The sequence below is a fragment of the Schistocerca gregaria genome, unplaced genomic scaffold (assembly GCF_023897955.1).
Source record: "Schistocerca gregaria isolate iqSchGreg1 unplaced genomic scaffold, iqSchGreg1.2 ptg000445l, whole genome shotgun sequence".
Taxonomy (NCBI): Eukaryota; Metazoa; Arthropoda; class Insecta; order Orthoptera; family Acrididae; genus Schistocerca; species Schistocerca gregaria.
This window is the reverse complement of record NW_026061867.1, coordinates 358222-379607: the sequence shown is the minus strand read 5'-3', so window position 1 is coordinate 379607 and position 21386 is coordinate 358222. Positions and strand designations below refer to the sequence as shown.

At 50.4% G+C, this 21386-nt stretch overlaps 28 non-coding genes across 28 annotated transcripts; all 28 read right to left on the bottom strand.

Annotated features, from left to right (window-relative positions):
• Positions 1-86: 86 nt before the first annotated feature.
• Trnas-uga (transfer RNA serine (anticodon UGA)) lies at positions 87-168 on the bottom strand. The gene has a single exon. It is a non-coding gene; the product is annotated as a tRNA-Ser (tRNA).
• A 927-nt stretch (positions 169-1095) lies between these two features.
• Positions 1096-1168, bottom strand: Trnak-uuu (transfer RNA lysine (anticodon UUU)). The gene has a single exon. It is a non-coding gene; the product is annotated as a tRNA-Lys (tRNA).
• Positions 1169-1705: 537 nt separating this feature from the next.
• Positions 1706-1778, bottom strand: Trnaf-gaa (transfer RNA phenylalanine (anticodon GAA)). The gene has a single exon. It is a non-coding gene; the product is annotated as a tRNA-Phe (tRNA).
• Positions 1779-2357: 579 nt separating this feature from the next.
• On the bottom strand, positions 2358-2438 carry Trnas-uga (transfer RNA serine (anticodon UGA)). Its single transcript has one exon. It is a non-coding gene; the product is annotated as a tRNA-Ser (tRNA).
• A 927-nt stretch (positions 2439-3365) lies between these two features.
• Positions 3366-3438, bottom strand: Trnak-uuu (transfer RNA lysine (anticodon UUU)). The gene has a single exon. It is a non-coding gene; the product is annotated as a tRNA-Lys (tRNA).
• A 537-nt stretch (positions 3439-3975) lies between these two features.
• On the bottom strand, positions 3976-4048 carry Trnaf-gaa (transfer RNA phenylalanine (anticodon GAA)). The gene has a single exon. It is a non-coding gene; the product is annotated as a tRNA-Phe (tRNA).
• A 579-nt stretch (positions 4049-4627) lies between these two features.
• On the bottom strand, positions 4628-4709 carry Trnas-uga (transfer RNA serine (anticodon UGA)). Its single transcript has one exon. It is a non-coding gene; the product is annotated as a tRNA-Ser (tRNA).
• A 927-nt stretch (positions 4710-5636) lies between these two features.
• Positions 5637-5709, bottom strand: Trnak-uuu (transfer RNA lysine (anticodon UUU)). Its single transcript has one exon. It is a non-coding gene; the product is annotated as a tRNA-Lys (tRNA).
• Positions 5710-6246: 537 nt separating this feature from the next.
• On the bottom strand, positions 6247-6319 carry Trnaf-gaa (transfer RNA phenylalanine (anticodon GAA)). The gene has a single exon. It is a non-coding gene; the product is annotated as a tRNA-Phe (tRNA).
• Positions 6320-6898: 579 nt separating this feature from the next.
• Positions 6899-6980, bottom strand: Trnas-uga (transfer RNA serine (anticodon UGA)). Its single transcript has one exon. It is a non-coding gene; the product is annotated as a tRNA-Ser (tRNA).
• A 927-nt stretch (positions 6981-7907) lies between these two features.
• Trnak-uuu (transfer RNA lysine (anticodon UUU)) lies at positions 7908-7980 on the bottom strand. The gene has a single exon. It is a non-coding gene; the product is annotated as a tRNA-Lys (tRNA).
• Positions 7981-8517: 537 nt separating this feature from the next.
• Positions 8518-8590, bottom strand: Trnaf-gaa (transfer RNA phenylalanine (anticodon GAA)). The gene has a single exon. It is a non-coding gene; the product is annotated as a tRNA-Phe (tRNA).
• Positions 8591-9169: 579 nt separating this feature from the next.
• On the bottom strand, positions 9170-9251 carry Trnas-uga (transfer RNA serine (anticodon UGA)). Its single transcript has one exon. It is a non-coding gene; the product is annotated as a tRNA-Ser (tRNA).
• Positions 9252-10178: 927 nt separating this feature from the next.
• On the bottom strand, positions 10179-10251 carry Trnak-uuu (transfer RNA lysine (anticodon UUU)). Its single transcript has one exon. It is a non-coding gene; the product is annotated as a tRNA-Lys (tRNA).
• A 537-nt stretch (positions 10252-10788) lies between these two features.
• Trnaf-gaa (transfer RNA phenylalanine (anticodon GAA)) lies at positions 10789-10861 on the bottom strand. Its single transcript has one exon. It is a non-coding gene; the product is annotated as a tRNA-Phe (tRNA).
• Positions 10862-11440: 579 nt separating this feature from the next.
• Positions 11441-11522, bottom strand: Trnas-uga (transfer RNA serine (anticodon UGA)). The gene has a single exon. It is a non-coding gene; the product is annotated as a tRNA-Ser (tRNA).
• A 927-nt stretch (positions 11523-12449) lies between these two features.
• On the bottom strand, positions 12450-12522 carry Trnak-uuu (transfer RNA lysine (anticodon UUU)). The gene has a single exon. It is a non-coding gene; the product is annotated as a tRNA-Lys (tRNA).
• A 537-nt stretch (positions 12523-13059) lies between these two features.
• On the bottom strand, positions 13060-13132 carry Trnaf-gaa (transfer RNA phenylalanine (anticodon GAA)). The gene has a single exon. It is a non-coding gene; the product is annotated as a tRNA-Phe (tRNA).
• Positions 13133-13711: 579 nt separating this feature from the next.
• On the bottom strand, positions 13712-13793 carry Trnas-uga (transfer RNA serine (anticodon UGA)). Its single transcript has one exon. It is a non-coding gene; the product is annotated as a tRNA-Ser (tRNA).
• Positions 13794-14720: 927 nt separating this feature from the next.
• Positions 14721-14793, bottom strand: Trnak-uuu (transfer RNA lysine (anticodon UUU)). The gene has a single exon. It is a non-coding gene; the product is annotated as a tRNA-Lys (tRNA).
• A 537-nt stretch (positions 14794-15330) lies between these two features.
• Positions 15331-15403, bottom strand: Trnaf-gaa (transfer RNA phenylalanine (anticodon GAA)). Its single transcript has one exon. It is a non-coding gene; the product is annotated as a tRNA-Phe (tRNA).
• Positions 15404-15982: 579 nt separating this feature from the next.
• On the bottom strand, positions 15983-16064 carry Trnas-uga (transfer RNA serine (anticodon UGA)). The gene has a single exon. It is a non-coding gene; the product is annotated as a tRNA-Ser (tRNA).
• Positions 16065-16991: 927 nt separating this feature from the next.
• On the bottom strand, positions 16992-17064 carry Trnak-uuu (transfer RNA lysine (anticodon UUU)). The gene has a single exon. It is a non-coding gene; the product is annotated as a tRNA-Lys (tRNA).
• Positions 17065-17601: 537 nt separating this feature from the next.
• Positions 17602-17674, bottom strand: Trnaf-gaa (transfer RNA phenylalanine (anticodon GAA)). Its single transcript has one exon. It is a non-coding gene; the product is annotated as a tRNA-Phe (tRNA).
• A 579-nt stretch (positions 17675-18253) lies between these two features.
• On the bottom strand, positions 18254-18335 carry Trnas-uga (transfer RNA serine (anticodon UGA)). Its single transcript has one exon. It is a non-coding gene; the product is annotated as a tRNA-Ser (tRNA).
• A 927-nt stretch (positions 18336-19262) lies between these two features.
• Trnak-uuu (transfer RNA lysine (anticodon UUU)) lies at positions 19263-19335 on the bottom strand. Its single transcript has one exon. It is a non-coding gene; the product is annotated as a tRNA-Lys (tRNA).
• A 537-nt stretch (positions 19336-19872) lies between these two features.
• On the bottom strand, positions 19873-19945 carry Trnaf-gaa (transfer RNA phenylalanine (anticodon GAA)). Its single transcript has one exon. It is a non-coding gene; the product is annotated as a tRNA-Phe (tRNA).
• Positions 19946-20524: 579 nt separating this feature from the next.
• On the bottom strand, positions 20525-20606 carry Trnas-uga (transfer RNA serine (anticodon UGA)). The gene has a single exon. It is a non-coding gene; the product is annotated as a tRNA-Ser (tRNA).
• Positions 20607-21386: the final 780 nt, after the last annotated feature.

The window sequence follows — 21386 nt, the reverse complement described above, 5'->3', positions numbered from 1 at the left end:
CACCTTGCTGGCGGCCCACGTGTTTAGTAGTGACGCAACTGCTAGGATGCAGCTGAACGTCCATCTTCTGAGAGCGAGAAAATTTCCGCAGTCGGCAGGACTCGAACCTACGCTCCCAGAGGGAATCTGATTTCAAGTCAGACGCCTTAACCACTCGGCCACGACTGCACGTCTCAGAAGCGTCTCTCGACAACTGAAACTCCCACCTTTGCAAGCAATCTCATGGCAGAAGACAGCATGGGCTCACTCTTTTCTGTAGTGATTCCACTGCCAGCACATTAGACGTTACGAAAGTGTATTAATTTTCGCCCCGACAGGGACTAGAACCCAGGACCCTTTGGTTGAAAACCTAACGCTCTACCGACTGAGCTATCCGCACCCACGCACGAGCATTGTCATACAGCTGCGTCGTGTGCGAGTGATTCGCATGTCGTAATTGCTGGCTTGTGGCTCCAATGGCGACTTCACCGACTTCCCACTGACGCGCCGCTGACGCTAGTTTTCTGGCGTCTTAAGGGATGGACATACTTGCAAGTAGCTGCGAGATCATTGAAAAGAAACGCGGCGCCATTGCTTTTGCCGCACTCGACTGATTGAATTGCAATTCCTAAAAAGGAATGAACCTTCGCTCTGTCCAACAATTTCAAGCACGTGTGTGTACTCACGAACTCGGCGAAGGCGCGAGAAAATGACGGGGGCGCACTCGTGGGCCTGCGACGGCTTCCTGCAGTCACATCGTCAGTGCGAGGTGGACCGGTAGGCACAGGAAGCAGCGGCCGTCGTGAAACTCAGCATTCTTAAACGGAAATTTTCGTCTTGTTTAGAATGGCGTCATTGGTTTGCACGCTCATTCATGCGTGTGAAAGTATTTGCTGCTCTTTACGCAGAATCGCACGCAGCCGGCGGGATTCGAAACTACTTTCGAGTCAGACGCCTTAACCACTCGGCCACGGCTGCCCCGAACGCAGCGTTCTCCCGACACGTGCAAATTGAACCGTTTAAAGCACTGTGGTGTCAGAAAACGGCGTTGCTGCATTCTTTTCCGTAGTGTTTCCACCACTACCAGAGGAAACGCTACCAAATTATTAAAATTTCCGCCCGAACAGGGACTTGAACCCTGGACCCTTAGGTTAAAAGCCTAATGCTCTACCGACTGAGCTATCCGGGCTCACAATGCCTTATGAAACATCTCACGATGCACAACGACACATTGACTCATGTCCTTTACTGTTGTGCAATTGCTGCATGGAGCTGTTAGTAGTTAAACGTCGCCTGAATGCTGTCTGCAAACTTATCGCGCAAAGCTCGTAACAGACCATCGAACAATGTTGACACACGATGCAAAAACAAACTGCAGCAGTCGTTACGTCTCATACGTTGGAGTAGAGAATTTACGTGTTTTGTCGACACTCATCGGGCAATTGGAAAATTCACAAGCACTTCGAATGCAATGTTTCTCACGTTTTCGCTCATTTCACGGTTCCGCTGGAGACGTTCTTCACCTCCTGGCACAAAACAGGGAACGCAGTCGGTAGGACGTTTTTTTATTTTCTTACTTCTCAGAGAGTTGCCTACTGTGTTCCTCTTATGGCAAGCACTAGACAACCAGAACAGTTACAGAAGAGAGTCATGTCCGTTCTCGGCTCTAGTTACATTATCACAAAGTCAGAGCAATTCCATTGGCGTCGGCTGCAAAACGAAGCCGTGCCGAAACCCGGGATCGAACCAGGGACCTTTAGATCTTCAGTCTAACGCTCTCCCAACTGAGCTATTTCGGCTGACGTATAGCACCCCTCTTTTGCACGTCTGCCCCGTTGTCAATTTCACAGTCATCTTCGTCTGAAAGAACACAGGGACGCCGAAAGGCGAACAGCAGATGCAGTAAAGTACCACACACATTTCTTCTGCTTCCATCGTCGTAACTAGCAAACATGTCGACTCGATTCATGTAATATTGACTTCGCTGATGCTAGAAAAGCTGTGCTATATCGATGCCACGTGCAACTAGTGTGCAGAGAACGAGGCAGAGGAAGGAGTGAGCCTCTCCAACGTGTGTGAGGCAGTATCTAGCAGATACACGCGGTAAAACGTTTGACTTGCGCTTGCTCATTAATTGCTACACGTCATCGTCTGCAAGCTAAAATAATCACATCTGCACTGCCCAGAGAGGCGACACTTGCACTGACACCTGGTGGACGGTTGTGAGACGAGGAGATGAGCTGTGGCTTCTGGGCACGACTGTAGCGCTGCACCCTGGAGCCAAGAACACTGCACCTTGCTGGCGGCCCACGTGTTTAGTAGTGACGCAACTGCTAGGATGCAGCTGAACGTCCATCTTCTGAGAGCGAGAAAATTTCCGCAGTCGGCAGGACTCGAACCTACGCTCCCAGAGGGAATCTGATTTCAAGTCAGACGCCTTAACCTTCGGCCACGACTGCACGTCTCAGAAGCGTCTCTCGACAACTGAAACTCCCACCTTTGCAAGCAATCTCATGGCAGAAGGCAGCATGGGCTCACTCTTTTCTGTAGTGATTCCACTGCCAGCACATTAGACGTTACGAAAGTGTATTAATTTTCGCCCCGACAGGGACTAGAACCCAGGACCCTTTGGTTGAAAACCTAACGCTCTACCGACTGAGCTATCCGCACCCACGCACGAGCATTGTCATACAGCTGCGTCGTGTGCGAGTGATTCGCATGTCGTAATTGCTGGCTTGTGGCTCCAATGGCGACTTCACCGACTTCCCACTGACGCGCCGCTGACGCTAGTTTTCTGGCGTCTTAAGGGATGGACATACTTGCAAGTAGCTGCGAGATCATTGAAAAGAAACGCGGCGCCATTGCTTTTGCCGCACTCGACTGATTGAATTGCAATTCCTAAAAAGGAATGAACCTTCGCTCTGTCCAACAATTTCAAGCACGTGTGTGTACTCACGAACTCGGCGAAGGCGCGAGAAAATGACGGGGGCGCACTCGTGGGCCTGCGACGGCTTCCTGCAGTCACATCGTCAGTGCGAGGTGGACCGGTAGGCACAGGAAGCAGCGGCCGTCGTGAAACTCAGCATTCTTAAACGGAAATTTTCGTCTTGTTTAGAATGGCGTCATTGGTTTGCACGCTCATTCATGCGTGTGAAAGTATTTGCTGCTCTTTACGCAGAATCGCACGCAGCCGGCGGGATTCGAAACTACTTTCGAGTCAGACGCCTTAACCACTCGGCCACGGCTGCCCCGAACGCAGCGTTCTCCCGACACGTGCAAATTGAACCGTTTAAAGCACTGTGGTGTCAGAAAACGGCGTTGCTGCATTCTTTTCCGTAGTGTTTCCACCACTACCAGAGGAAACGCTACCAAATTATTAAAATTTCCGCCCGAACAGTGACTTGAACCCTGGACCCTTAGGTTAAAAGCCTAATGCTCTAACGACTGAGCTATCCGGGCTCACAACGCCTTATGAAACATCTCACGATGCACAACGACACATTGACTCATGTCCTTTACTGTTGTGCAATCGCTGCATGGAGCTGTTAGTAGTTAAACGTCGCCTGAATGCTGTCTGCAAACTTATCGCGCAAAGCTCGTAACAGACCATCGAACAATGTTGACACACGATGCAAAAACAAACTGCAGCAGTCGTTACGTCTCATACGTTGGAGTAGAGGATTTACGTGTTTTGTCGACACTCATCGGGCAATTGGAAAATTCACAAGCACTTCGAATGCAATGTTTCTCACGTTTTCGCTCATTTCACGGTTCCGCTGGAGACGTTCTTCACCTCCTGGCACAAAACAGGGAACGCAGTCGGTAGGACGTTTTTTTATTTTCTTACTTCTCAGAGAGTTGCCTACTGTGTTCCTCTTATGGCAAGCACTAGACAACCAGAACAGTTACAGAAGAGAGTCATGTCCGTTCTCGGCTCTAGTTACATTATCACAAAGTCAGAGCAATTCCATTGGCGTCGGCTGCAAAACGAAGCCGTGCCGAAACCCGGGATCGAACCAGGGACCTTTAGATCTTCAGTCTAACGCTCTCCCAACTGAGCTATTTCGGCTGACGTATAGCGCCCCTCTTTTGCACGTCTGCCCTGTTGTCAATTTCACAGTCATCTTCGTCTGAAAGAACACAGGGACGCCGAAAGGCGAACAGCAGATGCAGTAAAGTACCACACACATTTCTTCTGCTTCCATCGTCGTAACTAGCAAACATGTCGACTCGATTCATGTAATATTGACTTCGCTGATGCTAGAAAAGCTGTGCTATATCGATGCCACGTGCAACTAGTGTGCAGAGAACGAGGCAGAGGAAGGAGTGAGCCTCTCCAACGTGTGTGAGGCAGTATCTAGCAGATACACGCGGTAAAACGTTTGACTTGCGTTTGCTCATTAATTGCTACACGTCATCGTCTGCAAGCTAAAATAATCACATCTGCACTGCCCAGAGAGGCGACACTTGCACTGACACCTGGTGGACGGTTGTGAGACGAGGAGATGAGCTGTGGCTTCTGGGCACGACTGTAGCGCTGCACCCTGGAGCCAAGAACACTGCACCTTGCTGGCGGCCCACGTGTTTAGTAGTGACGCAACTGCTAGGATGCAGCTGAACGTCCATCTTCTGAGAGCGAGAAAATTTCCGCAGTCGGCAGGACTCGAACCTACGCTCCCAGAGGGAATCTGATTTCAAGTCAGACGCCTTAACCACTCGGCCACGACTGCACGTCTCAGACGCGTCTCTCGACAACTGAAACTCCCACCTTTGCAAGCAATCTCATGGCAGAAGGCAGCATGGGCTCACTCTTTTCTGTAGTGATTCCACTGCCAGCACATTAGACGTTACGAAAGTGTATTAATTCTCGCCCCGACAGGGACTAGAACCCAGGACCCTTTGGTTGAAAACCTAACGCTCTACCGACTGAGCTATCCGCACCCACGCACGAGCATTGTCATACAGCTGCGTCGTGTGCGAGTGATTCGCATGTCGTAATTGCTGGCTTGTGGCTCCAATGGCGACTTCACCGACTTCCCACTGACGCGCCGCTGACGCTAGTTTTCTGGCGTCTTAAGGGATGGACATACTTGCAAGTAGCTGCGAGATCATTGAAAAGAAACGCGGCGCCATTGCTTTTGCCGCACTCGACTGATTGAATTGCAATTCCTAAAAAGGAATGAACCTTCGCTCTGTCCAACAATTTCAAGCACGTGTGTGTACTCACGAACTCGGCGAAGGCGCGAGAAAATGACGGGGGCGCACTCGTGGGCCTGCGACGGCTTCCTGCAGTCACATCGTCAGTGCGAGGTGGACCGGTAGTCACAGGAAGCAGCGGCCGTCGTGAAACTCAGCATTCTTAAACGGAAATTTTCGTCTTGTTTAGAATGGCGTCATTGGTTTGCACGCTCATTCATGCGTGTGAAAGTATTTGCTGCTCTTTACGCAGAATCGCACGCAGCCGGCGGGATTCGAAACTACTTTCGAGTCAGACGCCTTAACCACTCGGCCACGGCTGCCCCGAACGCAGCGTTCTCCCGACACGTGCAAATTGAACCGTTTAAAGCACTGTGGTGTCAGAAAACGGCGTTGCTGCATTCTTTTCCGTAGTGTTTCCACCACTACCAGAGGAAACGCTACCAAATTATTAAAATTTCCGACCGAACAGGGACTTGAACCCTGGACCCTTAGGTTAAAAGCCTAATGCTCTACCGACTGAGCTATCCGGGCTCACAATGCCTTATGAAACATCTCACGATGCACAACGACACATTGACTCATGTCCTTTACTGTTGTGCAATTGCTGCATGGAGCTGTTAGTAGTTAAACGTCGCCTGAATGCTGTCTGCAAACTTATCGCGCAAAGCTCGTAACAGACCATCGAACAATGTTGACACACGATGCAAAAACAAACTGCAGCAGTCGTTACGTCTCATACGTTGGAGTAGAGGATTTACGTGTTTTGTCGACACTCATCGGGCAATTGGAAAATTCACAAGCACTTCGAATGCAATGTTTCTCACGTTTTCGCTCATTTCACGGTTCCGCTGGAGACGTTCTTCACCTCCTGGCACAAAACAGGGAACGCAGTCGGTAGGACGTTTTTTTATTTTCTTACTTCTCAGAGAGTTGCCTACTGTGTTCCTCTTATGGCAAGCACTAGACAACCAGAACAGTTACAGAAGAGAGTCATGTCCGTTCTCGGCTCTAGTTACATTATCACAAAGTCAGAGCAATTCCATTGGCGTCGGCTGCAAAACGAAGCCGTGCCGAAACCCGGGATCGAACCAGGGACCTTTAGATCTTCAGTCTAACGCTCTCCCAACTGAGCTATTTCGGCTGACGTATAGCACCCCTCTTTTGCACGTCTGCCCCGTTGTCAATTTCACAGTCATCTTCGTCTGAAAGAACACAGGGACGCCGAAAGGCGAACAGCAGATGCAGTAAAGTACCACACACATTTCTTCTGCTTCCATCGTCGTAACTAGCAAACATGTCGACTCGATTCATGTAATATTGACTTCGCTGATGCTAGAAAAGCTGTGCTATATCGATGCCACGTGCAACTAGTGTGCAGAGAACGAGGCAGAGGAAGGAGTGAGCCTCTCCAACGTGTGTGAGGCAGTATCTAGCAGATACACGCGGTAAAACGTTTGACTTGCGTTTGCTCATTAATTGCTACACGTCATCGTCTGCAAGCTAAAATAATCACATCTGCACTGCCCAGAGAGGCGACACTTGCACTGACACCTGGTGGACGGTTGTGAGACGAGGAGATGAGCTGTGGCTTCTGGGCACGACTGTAGCGCTGCACCCTGGAGCCAAGAACACTGCACCTTGCTGGCGGCCCACGTGTTTAGTAGTGACGCAACTGCTAGGATGCAGCTGAACGTCCATCTTCTGAGAGCGAGAAAATTTCCGCAGTCGGCAGGACTCGAACCTACGCTCCCAGAGGGAATCTGATTTCAAGTGAGACGCCTTAACCACTCGGCCACGACTGCACGTCTCAGAAGCGTCTCTCGACAACTGAAACTCCCACCTTTGCAAGCAATCTCATGGCAGAAGGCAGCATGGGCTCACTCTTTTCTGTAGTGATTCCACTGCCAGCACATTAGACGTTACGAAAGTGTATTAATTCTCGCCCCGACAGGGACTAGAACCCAGGACCCTTTGGTTGAAAACCTAACGCTCTACCGACTGAGCTATCCGCACCCACGCACGAGCATTGTCATACAGCTGCGTCGTGTGCGAGTGATTCGCATGTCGTAATTGCTGGCTTGTGGCTCCAATGGCGACTTCACCGACTTCCCACTGACGCGCCGCTGACGCTAGTTTTCTGGCGTCTTAAGGGATGGACATACTTGCAAGTAGCTGCGAGATCATTGAAAAGAAACGCGGCGCCATTGCTTTTGCCGCACTCGACTGATTGAATTGCAATTCCTAAAAAGGAATGAACCTTCGCTCTGTCCAACAATTTCAAGCACGTGTGTGTACTCACGAACTCGGCGAAGGCGCGAGAAAATGACGGGGGCGCACTCGTGGGCCTGCGACGGCTTCCTGCAGTCACATCGTCAGTGCGAGGTGGACCGGTAGGCACAGGAAGCAGCGGCCGTCGTGAAACTCAGCATTCTTAAACGGAAATTTTCGTCTTGTTTAGAATGGCGTCATTGGTTTGCACGCTCATTCATGCGTGTGAAAGTATTTGCTGCTCTTTACGCAGAATCGCACGCAGCCGGCGGGATTCGAAACTACTTTCGAGTCAGACGCCTTAACCACCCGGACACGGCTGCCCCGAACGCAGCGTTCTCCCGACACGTGCAAATTGAACCGTTTAAAGCACTGTGGTGTCAGAAAACGGCGTTGCTGCATTCTTTTCCGTAGTGTTTGCACCACTACCAGAGGAAACGCTACCAAATTATTAAAATTTCCGCCTGAACAGGGACTTGAACCCTGGACCCTTAGGTTAAAAGCCTAATGCTCTACCGACTGAGCTATCCGGGCTCACAACGCCTTATGAAACATCTCACGATGCACAACGACACATTGACTCATGTCCTTTACTGTTGTGCAATCGCTGCATGGAGCTGTTAGTAGTTAAACGTCGCCTGAATGCTGTCTGCAAACTTATCGCGCAAAGCTCGTAACAGACCATCGAACAATGTTGACACACGATGCAAAAACAAACTGCAGCAGTCGTTACGTCTCATACGTTGGAGTAGAGGATTTACGTGTTTTGTCGACACTCATCGGGCAATTGGAAAATTCACAAGCACTTCGAATGCAATGTTTCTCACGTTTTCGCTCATTTCACGGTTCCGCTGGAGAAGTTCTTCACCTCCTGGCACAAAACAGGGAACGCAGTCGGTAGGACGTTTTTTTATTTTCTTACTTCTCAGAGAGTTGCCTACTGTGTTCCTCTTATGGCAAGCACTAGACAACCAGAACAGTTACAGAAGAGAGTCATGTCCGTTCTCGGCTCTAGTTACATTATCACAAAGTCAGAGCAATTCCATTGGCGTCGGCTGCAAAACGAAGCCGTGCCGAAACCCGGGATCGAACCAGGGACCTTTAGATCTTCAGTCTAACGCTCTCCCAACTGAGCTATTTCGGCTGACGTATAGCGCCCCTCTTTTGCACGTCTGCCCTGTTGTCAATTTCACAGTCATCTTCGTCTGAAAGAACACAGGGACGCCGAAAGGCGAACAGCAGATGCAGTAAAGTACCACACACATTTCTTCTGCTTCCATCGTCGTAACTAGCAAACATGTCGACTCGATTCATGTAATATTGACTTCGCTGATGCTAGAAAAGCTGTGCTATATCGATGCCACGTGCAACTAGTGTGCAGAGAACGAGGCAGAGGAAGGAGTGAGCCTCTCCAACGTGTGTGAGGCAGTATCTAGCAGATACACGCGGTAAAACGTTTGACTTGCGTTTGCTCATTAATTGCTACACGTCATCGTCTGCAAGCTAAAATAATCACATCTGCACTGCCCAGAGAGGCGACACTTGCACTGACACCTGGTGGACGGTTGTGAGACGAGGAGATGAGCTGTGGCTTCTGGGCACGACTGTAGCGCTGCACCCTGGAGCCAAGAACACTGCACCTTGCTGGCGGCCCACGTGTTTAGTAGTGACGCAACTGCTAGGATGCAGCTGAACGTCCATCTTCTGAGAGCGAGAAAATTTCCGCAGTCGGCAGGACTCGAACCTACGCTCCCAGAGGGAATCTGATTTCAAGTCAGACGCCTTAACCACTCGGCCACGACTGCACGTCTCAGAAGCGTCTCTCGACAACTGAAACTCCCACCTTTGCAAGCAATCTCATGGCAGAAGGCAGCATGGGCTCACTCTTTTCTGTAGTGATTCCACTGCCAGCACATTAGACGTTACGAAAGTGTATTAATTCTCGCCCCGACAGGGACTAGAACCCAGGACCCTTTGGTTGAAAACCTAACGCTCTACCGACTGAGCTATCCGCACCCACGCACGAGCATTGTCATACAGCTGCGTCGTGTGCGAGTGATTCGCATGTCGTAATTGCTGGCTTGTGGCTCCAATGGCGACTTCACCGACTTCCCACTGACGCGCCGCTGACGCTAGTTTTCTGGCGTCTTAAGGGATGGACATACTTGCAAGTAGCTGCGAGATCATTGAAAAGAAACGCGGCGCCATTGCTTTTGCCGCACTCGACTGATTGAATTGCAATTCCTAAAAAGGAATGAACCTTCGCTCTGTCCAACAATTTCAAGCACGTGTGTGTACTCACGAACTCGGCGAAGGCGCGAGAAAATGACGGGGGCGCACTCGTGGGCCTGCGACGGCTTCCTGCAGTCACATCGTCAGTGCGAGGTGGACCGGTAGGCACAGGAAGCAGCGGCCGTCGTGAAACTCAGCATTCTTAAACGGAAATTTTCGTCTTGTTTAGAATGGCGTCATTGGTTTGCACGCTCATTCATGCGTGTGAAAGTATTTGCTGCTCTTTACGCAGAATCGCACGCAGCCGGCGGGATTCGAAACTACTTTCGAGTCAGACGCCTTAACCACTCGGCCACGGCTGCCCCGAACGCAGCGTTCTCCCGACACGTGCAAATTGAACCGTTTAAAGCACTGTGGTGTCAGAAAACGGCGTTGCTGCATTCTTTTCCGTAGTGTTTGCACCACTACCAGAGGAAACGCTACCAAATTATTAAAATTTCCGCCCGAACAGGGACTTGAACCCTGGACCCTTAGGTTAAAAGCCTAATGCTCTACCGACTGAGCTATCCGGGCTCACAACGCCTTATGAAACATCTCACGATGCACAACGACACATTGACTCATGTCCTTTACTGTTGTGCAATCGCTGCATGGAGCTGTTAGTAGTTAAACGTCGCCTGAATGCTGTCTGCAAACTTATCGCGCAAAGCTCGTAACAGACCATCGAACAATGTTGACACACGATGCAAAAACAAACTGCAGCAGTCGTTACGTCTCATACGTTGGAGTAGAGGATTTACGTGTTTTGTCGACACTCATCGGGCAATTGGAAAATTCACAAGCACTTCGAATGCAATGTTTCCCACGTTTTCGCTCATTTCACGGTTCCGCTGGAGACGTTCTTCACCTCCTGGCACAAAACAGGGAACGCAGTCGGTAGGACGTTTTTTTATTTTCTTACTTCTCAGAGAGTTGCCTACTGTGTTCCTCTTATGGCAAGCACTAGACAACCAGAACAGTTACAGAAGAGAGTCATGTCCGTTCTCGGCTCTAGTTACATTATCACAAAGTCAGAGCAATTCCATTGGCGTCGGCTGCAAAACGAAGCCGTGCCGAAACCCGGGATCGAACCAGGGACCTTTAGATCTTCAGTCTAACGCTCTCCCAACTGAGCTATTTCGGCTGACGTATAGCGCCCCTCTTTTGCACGTCTGCCCTGTTGTCAATTTCACAGTCATCTTCGTCTGAAAGAACACAGGGACGCCGAAAGGCGAACAGCAGGTGCAGTAAAGTACCACACACATTTCTTCTGCTTCCATCGTCGTAACTAGCAAACATGTCGACTCGATTCATGTAATATTGACTTCGCTGATGCTAGAAAAGCTGTGCTATATCGATGCCACGTGCAACTAGTGTGCAGAGAACGAGGCAGAGGAAGGAGTGAGCCTCTCCAACGTGTGTGAGGCAGTATCGAGCAGATACACGCGGTAAAACGTTTGACTTGCGTTTGCTCATTAATTGCTACACGTCATCGTCTGCAAGCTAAAATAATCACATCTGCACTGCCCAGAGAGGCGACACTTGCACTGACACCTGGTGGACGGTTGTGAGACGAGGAGATGAGCTGTGGCTTCTGGGCACGACTGTAGCGCTGCACCCTGGAGCCAAGAACACTGCACCTTGCTGGCGGCCCACGTGTTTAGTAGTGACGCAACTGCTAGGATGCAGCTGAACGTCCATCTTCTGAGAGCGAGAAAATTTCCGCAGTCGGCAGGACTCGAACCTACGCTCCCAGAGGGAATCTGATTTCAAGTGAGACGCCTTAACCACTCGGCCACGACTGCACGTCTCAGAAGCGTCTCTCGACAACTGAAACTCCCACCTTTGCAAGCAATCTCATGGCAGAAGGCAGCATGGGCTCACTCTTTTCTGTAGTGATTCCACTGCCAGCACATTAGACGTTACGAAAGTGTATTAATTCTCGCCCCGACAGGGACTAGAACCCAGGACCCTTTGGTTGAAAACCTAACGCTCTACCGACTGAGCTATCCGCACCCACGCACGAGCATTGTCATACAGCTGCGTCGTGTGCGAGTGATTCGCATGTCGTAATTGCTGGCTTGTGGCTCCAATGGCGACTTCACCGACTTCCCACTGACGCGCCGCTGACGCTAGTTTTCTGGCGTCTTAAGGGATGGACATACTTGCAAGTAGCTGCGAGATCATTGAAAAGAAACGCGGCGCCATTGCTTTTGCCGCACTCGACTGATTGAATTGCAATTCCTAAAAAGGAATGAACCTTCGCTCTGTCCAACAATTTCAAGCACGTGTGTGTACTCAGGAACTCGGCGAAGGCGCGAGAAAATGACGGGGGCGCACTCGTGGGCCTGCGACGGCTTCCTGCAGTCACATCGTCAGTGCGAGGTGGACCGGTAGGCACAGGAAGCAGCGGCCGTCGTGAAACTCAGCATTCTTAAACGGAAATTTTCGTCTTGTTTAGAATGGCGTCATTGGTTTGCACGCTCATTCATGCGTGTGAAAGTATTTGCTGCTCTTTACGCAGAATCGCACGCAGCCGGCGGGATTCGAAACTACTTTCGAGTCAGACGCCTTAACCACTCGGCCACGGCTGCCCCGAACGCAGCGTTCTCCCGACACGTGCAAATTGAACCGTTTAAAGCACTGTGGTGTCAGAAAACGGCGTTGCTGCATTCTTTTCCGTAGTGTTTCCACCACTACCAGAGGAAACGCTACCAAATTATTAAAATTTCCGCCCGAACAGGGACTTGAACCCTGGACCCTTAGGTTAAAAGCCTAATGCTCTACCGACTGAGCTATCCGGGCTCACAACGCCTTATGAAACATCTCACGATGCACAACGACACATTGACTCATGTCCTTTACTGTTGTGCAATCGCTGCATGGAGCTGTTAGTAGTTAAACGTCGCCTGAATGCTGTCTGCAAACTTATCGCGCAAAGCTCGTAACAGACCATCGAACAATGTTGACACACGATGCAAAAACAAACTGCAGCAGTCGTTACGTCTCATACGTTGGAGTAGAGGATTTACGTGTTTTGTCGACACTCATCGGGCAATTGGAAAATTCACAAGCACTTCGAATGCAATGTTTCCCACGTTTTCGCTCATTTCACGGTTCCGCTGGAGACGTTCTTCACCTCCTGGCACAAAACAGGGAACGCAGTCGGTAGGACGTTTTTTTATTTTCTTACTTCTCAGAGAGTTGCCTACTGTGTTCCTCTTATGGCAAGCACTAGACAACCAGAACAGTTACAGAAGAGAGTCATGTCCGTTCTCGGCTCTAGTTACATTATCACAAAGTCAGAGCAATTCCATTGGCGTCGGCTGCAAAACGAAGCCGTGCCGAAACCCGGGATCGAACCAGGGACCTTTAGATCTTCAGTCTAACGCTCTCCCAACTGAGCTATTTCGGCTGACGTATAGCGCCCCTCTTTTGCACGTCTGCCCTGTTGTCAATTTCACAGTCATCTTCGTCTGAAAGAACACAGGGACGCCGAAAGGCGAACAGCAGGTGCAGTAAAGTACCACACACATTTCTTCTGCTTCCATCGTCGTAACTAGCAAACATGTCGACTCGATTCATGTAATATTGACTTCGCTGATGCTAGAAAAGCTGTGCTATATCGATGCCACGTGCAACTAGTGTGCAGAGAACGAGGCAGAGGAAGGAGTGAGCCTCTCCAACGTGTGTGAGGCAGTATCGAGCAGATACACGCGGTAAAACGTTTGACTTGCGTTTGCTCATTAATTGCTACACGTCATCGTCTGCAAGCTAAAATAATCACATCTGCACTGCCCAGAGAGGCGACACTTGCACTGACACCTGGTGGACGGTTGTGAGACGAGGAGATGAGCTGTGGCTTCTGGGCACGACTGTAGCGCTGCACCCTGGAGCCAAGAACACTGCACCTTGCTGGCGGCCCACGTGTTTAGTAGTGACGCAACTGCTAGGATGCAGCTGAACGTCCATCTTCTGAGAGCGAGAAAATTTCCGCAGTCGGCAGGACTCGAACCTACGCTCCCAGAGGGAATCTGATTTCAAGTGAGACGCCTTAACCACTCGGCCACGACTGCACGTCTCAGAAGCGTCTCTCGACAACTGAAACTCCCACCTTTGCAAGCAATCTCATGGCAGAAGGCAGCATGGGCTCACTCTTTTCTGTAGTGATTCCACTGCCAGCACATTAGACGTTACGAAAGTGTATTAATTCTCGCCCCGACAGGGACTAGAACCCAGGACCCTTTGGTTGAAAACCTAACGCTCTACCGACTGAGCTATCCGCACCCACGCACGAGCATTGTCATACAGCTGCGTCGTGTGCGAGTGATTCGCATGTCGTAATTGCTGGCTTGTGGCTCCAATGGCGACTTCACCGACTTCCCACTGACGCGCCGCTGACGCTAGTTTTCTGGCGTCTTAAGGGATGGACATACTTGCAAGTAGCTGCGAGATCATTGAAAAGAAACGCGGCGCCATTGCTTTTGCCGCACTCGACTGATTGAATTGCAATTCCTAAAAAGGAATGAACCTTCGCTCTGTCCAACAATTTCAAGCACGTGTGTGTACTCACGAACTCGGCGAAGGCGCGAGAAAATGACGGGGGCGCACTCGTGGGCCTGCGACGGCTTCCTGCAGTCACATCGTCAGTGCGAGGTGGACCGGTAGGCACAGGAAGCAGCGGCCGTCGTGAAACTCAGCATTCTTAAACGGAAATTTTCGTCTTGTTTAGAATGGCGTCATTGGTTTGCACGCTCATTCATGCGTGTGAAAGTATTTGCTGCTCTTTACGCAGAATCGCACGCAGCCGGCGGGATTCGAAACTACTTTCGAGTCAGACGCCTTAACCACTCGGCCACGGCTGCCCCGAACGCAGCGTTCTCCCGACACGTGCAAATTGAACCGTTTAAAGCACTGTGGTGTCAGAAAACGGCGTTGCTGCATTCTTTTCCGTAGTGTTTGCACCACTACCAGAGGAAACGCTACCAAATTATTAAAATTTCCGCCCGAACAGGGACTTGAACCCTGGACCCTTAGGTTAAAAGCCTAATGCTCTACCGACTGAGCTATCCGGGCTCACAACGCCTTATGAAACATCTCACGATGCACAACGACACATTGACTCATGTCCTTTACTGTTGTGCAATCGCTGCATGGAGCTGTTAGTAGTTAAACGTCGCCTGAATGCTGTCTGCAAACTTATCGCGCAAAGCTCGTAACAGACCATCGAACAATGTTGACACACGATGCAAAAACAAACTGCAGCAGTCGTTACGTCTCATACGTTGGAGTAGAGGATTTACGTGTTTTGTCGACACTCATCGGGCAATTGGAAAATTCACAAGCACTTCGAATGCAATGTTTCCCACGTTTTCGCTCATTTCACGGTTCCGCTGGAGACGTTCTTCACCTCCTGGCACAAAACAGGGAACGCAGTCGGTAGGACGTTTTTTTATTTTCTTACTTCTCAGAGAGTTGCCTACTGTGTTCCTCTTATGGCAAGCACTAGACAACCAGAACAGTTACAGAAGAGAGTCATGTCCGTTCTCGGCTCTAGTTACATTATCACAAAGTCAGAGCAATTCCATTGGCGTCGGCTGCAAAACGAAGCCGTGCCGAAACCCGGGATCGAACCAGGGACCTTTAGATCTTCAGTCTAACGCTCTCCCAACTGAGCTATTTCGGCTGACGTATAGCGCCCCTCTTTTGCACGTCTGCCCTGTTGTCAATTTCACAGTCATCTTCGTCTGAAAGAACACAGGGACGCCGAAAGGCGAACAGCAGGTGCAGTAAAGTACCACACACATTTCTTCTGCTTCCATCGTCGTAACTAGCAAACATGTCGACTCGATTCATGTAATATTGACTTCGCTGATGCTAGAAAAGCTGTGCTATATCGATGCCACGTGCAACTAGTGTGCAGAGAACGAGGCAGAGGAAGGAGTGAGCCTCTCCAACGTGTGTGAGGCAGTATCGAGCAGATACACGCGGTAAAACGTTTGACTTGCGTTTGCTCATTAATTGCTACACGTCATCGTCTGCAAGCTAAAATAATCACATCTGCACTGCCCAGAGAGGCGACACTTGCACTGACACCTGGTGGACGGTTGTGAGACGAGGAGATGAGCTGTGGCTTCTGGGCACGACTGTAGCGCTGCACCCTGGAGCCAAGAACACTGCACCTTGCTGGCGGCCCACGTGTTTAGTAGTGACGCAACTGCTAGGATGCAGCTGAACGTCCATCTTCTGAGAGCGAGAAAATTTCCGCAGTCGGCAGGACTCGAACCTACGCTCCCAGAGGGAATCTGATTTCAAGTGAGACGCCTTAACCACTCGGCCACGACTGCACGTCTCAGAAGCGTCTCTCGACAACTGAAACTCCCACCTTTGCAAGCAATCTCATGGCAGAAGGCAGCATGGGCTCACTCTTTTCTGTAGTGATTCCACTGCCAGCACATTAGACGTTACGAAAGTGTATTAATTCTCGCCCCGACAGGGACTAGAACCCAGGACCCTTTGGTTGAAAACCTAACGCTCTACCGACTGAGCTATCCGCACCCACGCACGAGCATTGTCATACAGCTGCGTCGTGTGCGAGTGATTCGCATGTCGTAATTGCTGGCTTGTGGCTCCAATGGCGACTTCACCGACTTCCCACTGACGCGCCGCTGACGCTAGTTTTCTGGCGTCTTAAGGGATGGACATACTTGCAAGTAGCTGCGAGATCATTGAAAAGAAACGCGGCGCCATTGCTTTTGCCGCACTCGACTGATTGAATTGCAATTCCTAAAAAGGAATGAACCTTCGCTCTGTCCAACAATTTCAAGCACGTGTGTGTACTCACGAACTCGGCGAAGGCGCGAGAAAATGACGGGGGCGCACTCGTGGGCCTGCGACGGCTTCCTGCAGTCACATCGTCAGTGCGAGGTGGACCGGTAGGCACAGGAAGCAGCGGCCGTCGTGAAACTCAGCATTCTTAAACGGAAATTTTCGTCTTGTTTAGAATGGCGTCATTGGTTTGCACGCTCATTCATGCGTGTGAAAGTATTTGCTGCTCTTTACGCAGAATCGCACGCAGCCGGCGGGATTCGAAACTACTTTCGAGTCAGACGCCTTAACCACTCGGCCACGGCTGCCCCGAACGCAGCGTTCTCCCGACACGTGCAAATTGAACCGTTTAAAGCACTGTGGTGTCAGAAAACGGCGTTGCTGCATTCTTTTCCGTAGTGTTTCCACCACTACCAGAGGAAACGCTACCAAATTATTAAAATTTCCGCCCGAACAGGGACTTGAACCCTGGACCCTTAGGTTAAAAGCCTAATGCTCTACCGACTGAGCTATCCGGGCTCACAACGCCTTATGAAACATCTCACGATGCACAACGACACATTGACTCATGTCCTTTACTGTTGTGCAATCGCTGCATGGAGCTGTTAGTAGTTAAACGTCGCCTGAATGCTGTCTGCAAACTTATCGCGCAAAGCTCGTAACAGACCATCGAACAATGTTGACACACGATGCAAAAACAAACTGCAGCAGTCGTTACGTCTCATACGTTGGAGTAGAGGATTTACGTGTTTTGTCGACACTCATCGGGCAATTGGAAAATTCACAAGCACTTCGAATGCAATGTTTCCCACGTTTTCGCTCATTTCACGGTTCCGCTGGAGACGTTCTTCACCTCCTGGCACAAAACAGGGAACGCAGTCGGTAGGACGTTTTTTTATTTTCTTACTTCTCAGAGAGTTGCCTACTGTGTTCCTCTTATGGCAAGCACTAGACAACCAGAACAGTTACAGAAGAGAGTCATGTCCGTTCTCGGCTCTAGTTACATTATCACAAAGTCAGAGCAATTCCATTGGCGTCGGCTGCAAAACGAAGCCGTGCCGAAACCCGGGATCGAACCAGGGACCTTTAGATCTTCAGTCTAACGCTCTCCCAACTGAGCTATTTCGGCTGACGTATAGCGCCCCTCTTTTGCACGTCTGCCCTGTTGTCAATTTCACAGTCATCTTCGTCTGAAAGAACACAGGGACGCCGAAAGGCGAACAGCAGGTGCAGTAAAGTACCACACACATTTCTTCTGCTTCCATCGTCGTAACTAGCAAACATGTCGACTCGATTCATGTAATATTGACTTCGCTGATGCTAGAAAAGCTGTGCTATATCGATGCCACGTGCAACTAGTGTGCAGAGAACGAGGCAGAGGAAGGAGTGAGCCTCTCCAACGTGTGTGAGGCAGTATCTAGCAGATACACGCGGTAAAACGTTTGACTTGCGTTTGCTCATTAATTGCTACACGTCATCGTCTGCAAGCTAAAATAATCACATCTACACTGCCCAGAGAGGCGACACTTGCACTGACACCTGGTGGACGGTTGTGAGACGAGGAGATGAGCTGTGGCTTCTGGGCACGACTGTAGCGCTGCACCCTGGAGCCAAGAACACTGCACCTTGCTGGCGGCCCACGTGTTTAGTAGTGACGCAACTGCTAGGATGCAGCTGAACGTCCATCTTCTGAGAGCGAGAAAATTTCCGCAGTCGGCAGGACTCGAACCTACGCTCCCAGAGGGAATCTGATTTCAAGTCAGACGCCTTAACCACTCGGCCACGATTGCACGTCTCAGAAGCGTCTCTCGACAACTGAAACTCCCACCTTTGCAAGCAATCTCATGGCAGAAGGCAGCATGGGCTCACTCTTTTCTGTAGTGATTCCACTGCCAGCACATTAGACGTTACGAAAGTGTATTAATTTTCGCCCCGACAGGGACTAGAACCCAGGACCCTTTGGTTGAAAACCTAACGCTCTACCGACTGAGCTATCCGCACCCACGCACGAGCATTGTCATACAGCTGCGTCGTGTGCGAGTGATTCGCATGTCGTAATTGCTGGCTTGTGGCTCCAATGGCGACTTCACCGACTTCCCACTGACGCGCCGCTGACGCTAGTTTTCTGGCGTCTTAAGGGATGGACATACTTGCAAGTAGCTGCGAGATCATTGAAAAGAAACGCGGCGCCATTGCTTTTGCCGCACTCGACTGATTGAATTGCAATTCCTAAAAAGGAATGAACCTTCGCTCTGTCCAACAATTTCAAGCACGTGTGTGTACTCACGAACTCGGCGAAGGCGCGAGAAAATGACGGGGGCGCACTCGTGGGCCTGCGACGGCTTCCTGCAGTCACATCGTCAGTGCGAGGTGGACCGGTAGGCACAGGAAGCAGCGGCCGTCGTGAAACTCAGCATTCTTAAACGGAAATTTTCGTCTTGTTTAGAATGGCGTCATTGGTTTGCACGCTCATTCATGCGTGTGAAAGTATTTGCTGCTCTTTACGCAGAATCGCACGCAGCCGGCGGGATTCGAAACTACTTTCGAGTCAGACGCCTTAACCACTCGGCCACGGCTGCCCCGAACGCAGCGTTCTCCCGACACGTGCAAATTGAACCGTTTAAAGCACTGTGGTGTCAGAAAACGGCGTTGCTGCATTCTTTTCCGTAGTGTTTCCACCACTACCAGAGGAAACGCTACCAAATTATTAAAATTTCCGCCCGAACAGGGACTTGAACCCTGGACCCTTAGGTTAAAAGCCTAATGCTCTACCGACTGAGCTATCCGGGCTCACAACGCCTTATGAAACATCTCACGATGCACAACGACACATTGACTCATGTCCTTTACTGTTGTGCAATCGCTGCATGGAGCTGTTAGTAGTTAAACGTCGCCTGAATGCTGTCTGCAAACTTATCGCGCAAAGCTCGTAACAGACCATCGAACAATGTTGACACACGATGCAAAAACAAACTGCAGCAGTCGTTACGTCTCATACGTTGGAGTAGAGGATTTACGTGTTTTGTCGACACTCATCGGGCAATTGGAAAATTCACAAGCACTTCGAATGCAATGTTTCCCACGTTTTCGCTCATTTCACGGTTCCGCTGGAGACGTTCTTCACCTCCTGGCACAAAACAGGGAACGCAGTCGGTAGGACGTTTTTTTATTTTCTTACTTCTCAGAGAGTTGCCTACTGTGTTCCTCTTATGGCAAGCACTAGACAACCAGAACAGTTACAGAAGAGAGTCATGTCCGTTCTCGGCTCTAGTTACATTATCACAAAGTCAGAGCAATTCCATTGGCGTCGGCTGCAAAACGAAGCCGTGCCGAAACCCGGGATCGAACCAGGGACCTTTAGATCTTCAGTCTAACGCTCTCCCAACTGAGCTATTTCGGCTGACGTATAGCGCCCCTCTTTTGCACGTCTGCCCTGTTGTCAATTTCACAGTCATCTTCGTCTGAAAGAACACAGGGACGCCGAAAGGCGAACAGCAGGTGCAGTAAAGTACCACACACATTTCTTCTGCTTCCATCGTCGTAACTAGCAAACATGTCGACTCGATTCATGTAATATTGACTTCGCTGATGCTAGAAAAGCTGTGCTATATCGATGCCACGTGCAACTAGTGTGCAGAGAACGAGGCAGAGGAAGGAGTGAGCCTCTCCAACGTGTGTGAGGCAGTATCTAGCAGATACACGCGGTAAAACGTTTGAATTGCGTTTGCTCATTAATTGCTACACGTCATCGTCTGCAAGCTAAAATAATCACATCTACACTGCCCAGAGAGGCGACACTTGCACTGACACCTGGTGGACGGTTGTGAGACGAGGAGATGAGCTGTGGCTTCTGGGCACGACTGTAGCGCTGCACCCTGGAGCCAAGAACACTGCACCTTGCTGGCGGCCCACGTGTTTAGTAGTGACGCAACTGCTAGGATGCAGCTGAACGTCCATCTTCTGAGAGCGAGAAAATTTCCGCAGTCGGCAGGACTCGAACCTACGCTCCCAGAGGGAATCTGATTTCAAGTCAGACGCCTTAACCACTCGGCCACGACTGCACGTCTCAGAAGCGTCTCTCGACAACTGAAACTCCCACCTTTGCAAGCAATCTCATGGCAGAAGGCAGCATGGGCTCACTCTTTTCTGTAGTGATTCCACTGCCAGCACATTAGACGTTACGAAAGTGTATTAATTTTCGCCCCGACAGGGACTAGAACCCAGGACCCTTTGGTTGAAAACCTAACGCTCTACCGACTGAGCTATCCGCACCCACGCACGAGCATTGTCATACAGCTGCGTCGTGTGCGAGTGATTCGCATGTCGTAATTGCTGGCTTGTGGCTCCAATGGCGACTTCACCGACTTCCCACTGACGCGCCGCTGACGCTAGTTTTCTGGCGTCTTAAGGGATGGACATACTTGCAAGTAGCTGCGAGATCATTGAAAAGAAACGCGGCGCCATTGCTTTTGCCGCACTCGACTGATTGAATTGCAATTCCTAAAAAGGAATGAACCTTCGCTCTGTCCAACAATTTCAAGCACGTGTGTGTACTCACGAACTCGGCGAAGGCGCGAGAAAATGACGGGGGCGCACTCGTGGGCCTGCGACGGCTTCCTGCAGTCACATCGTCAGTGCGAGGTGGACCGGTAGGCACAGGAAGCAGCGGCCGTCGTGAAACTCAGCATTCTTAAACGGAAATTTTCGTCTTGTTTAGAATGGCGTCATTGGTTTGCACGCTCATTCATGCGTGTGAAAGTATTTGCTGCTCTTTACGCAGAATCGCACGCAGCCGGCGGGATTCGAAACTACTTTCGAGTCAGACGCCTTAACCACTCGGC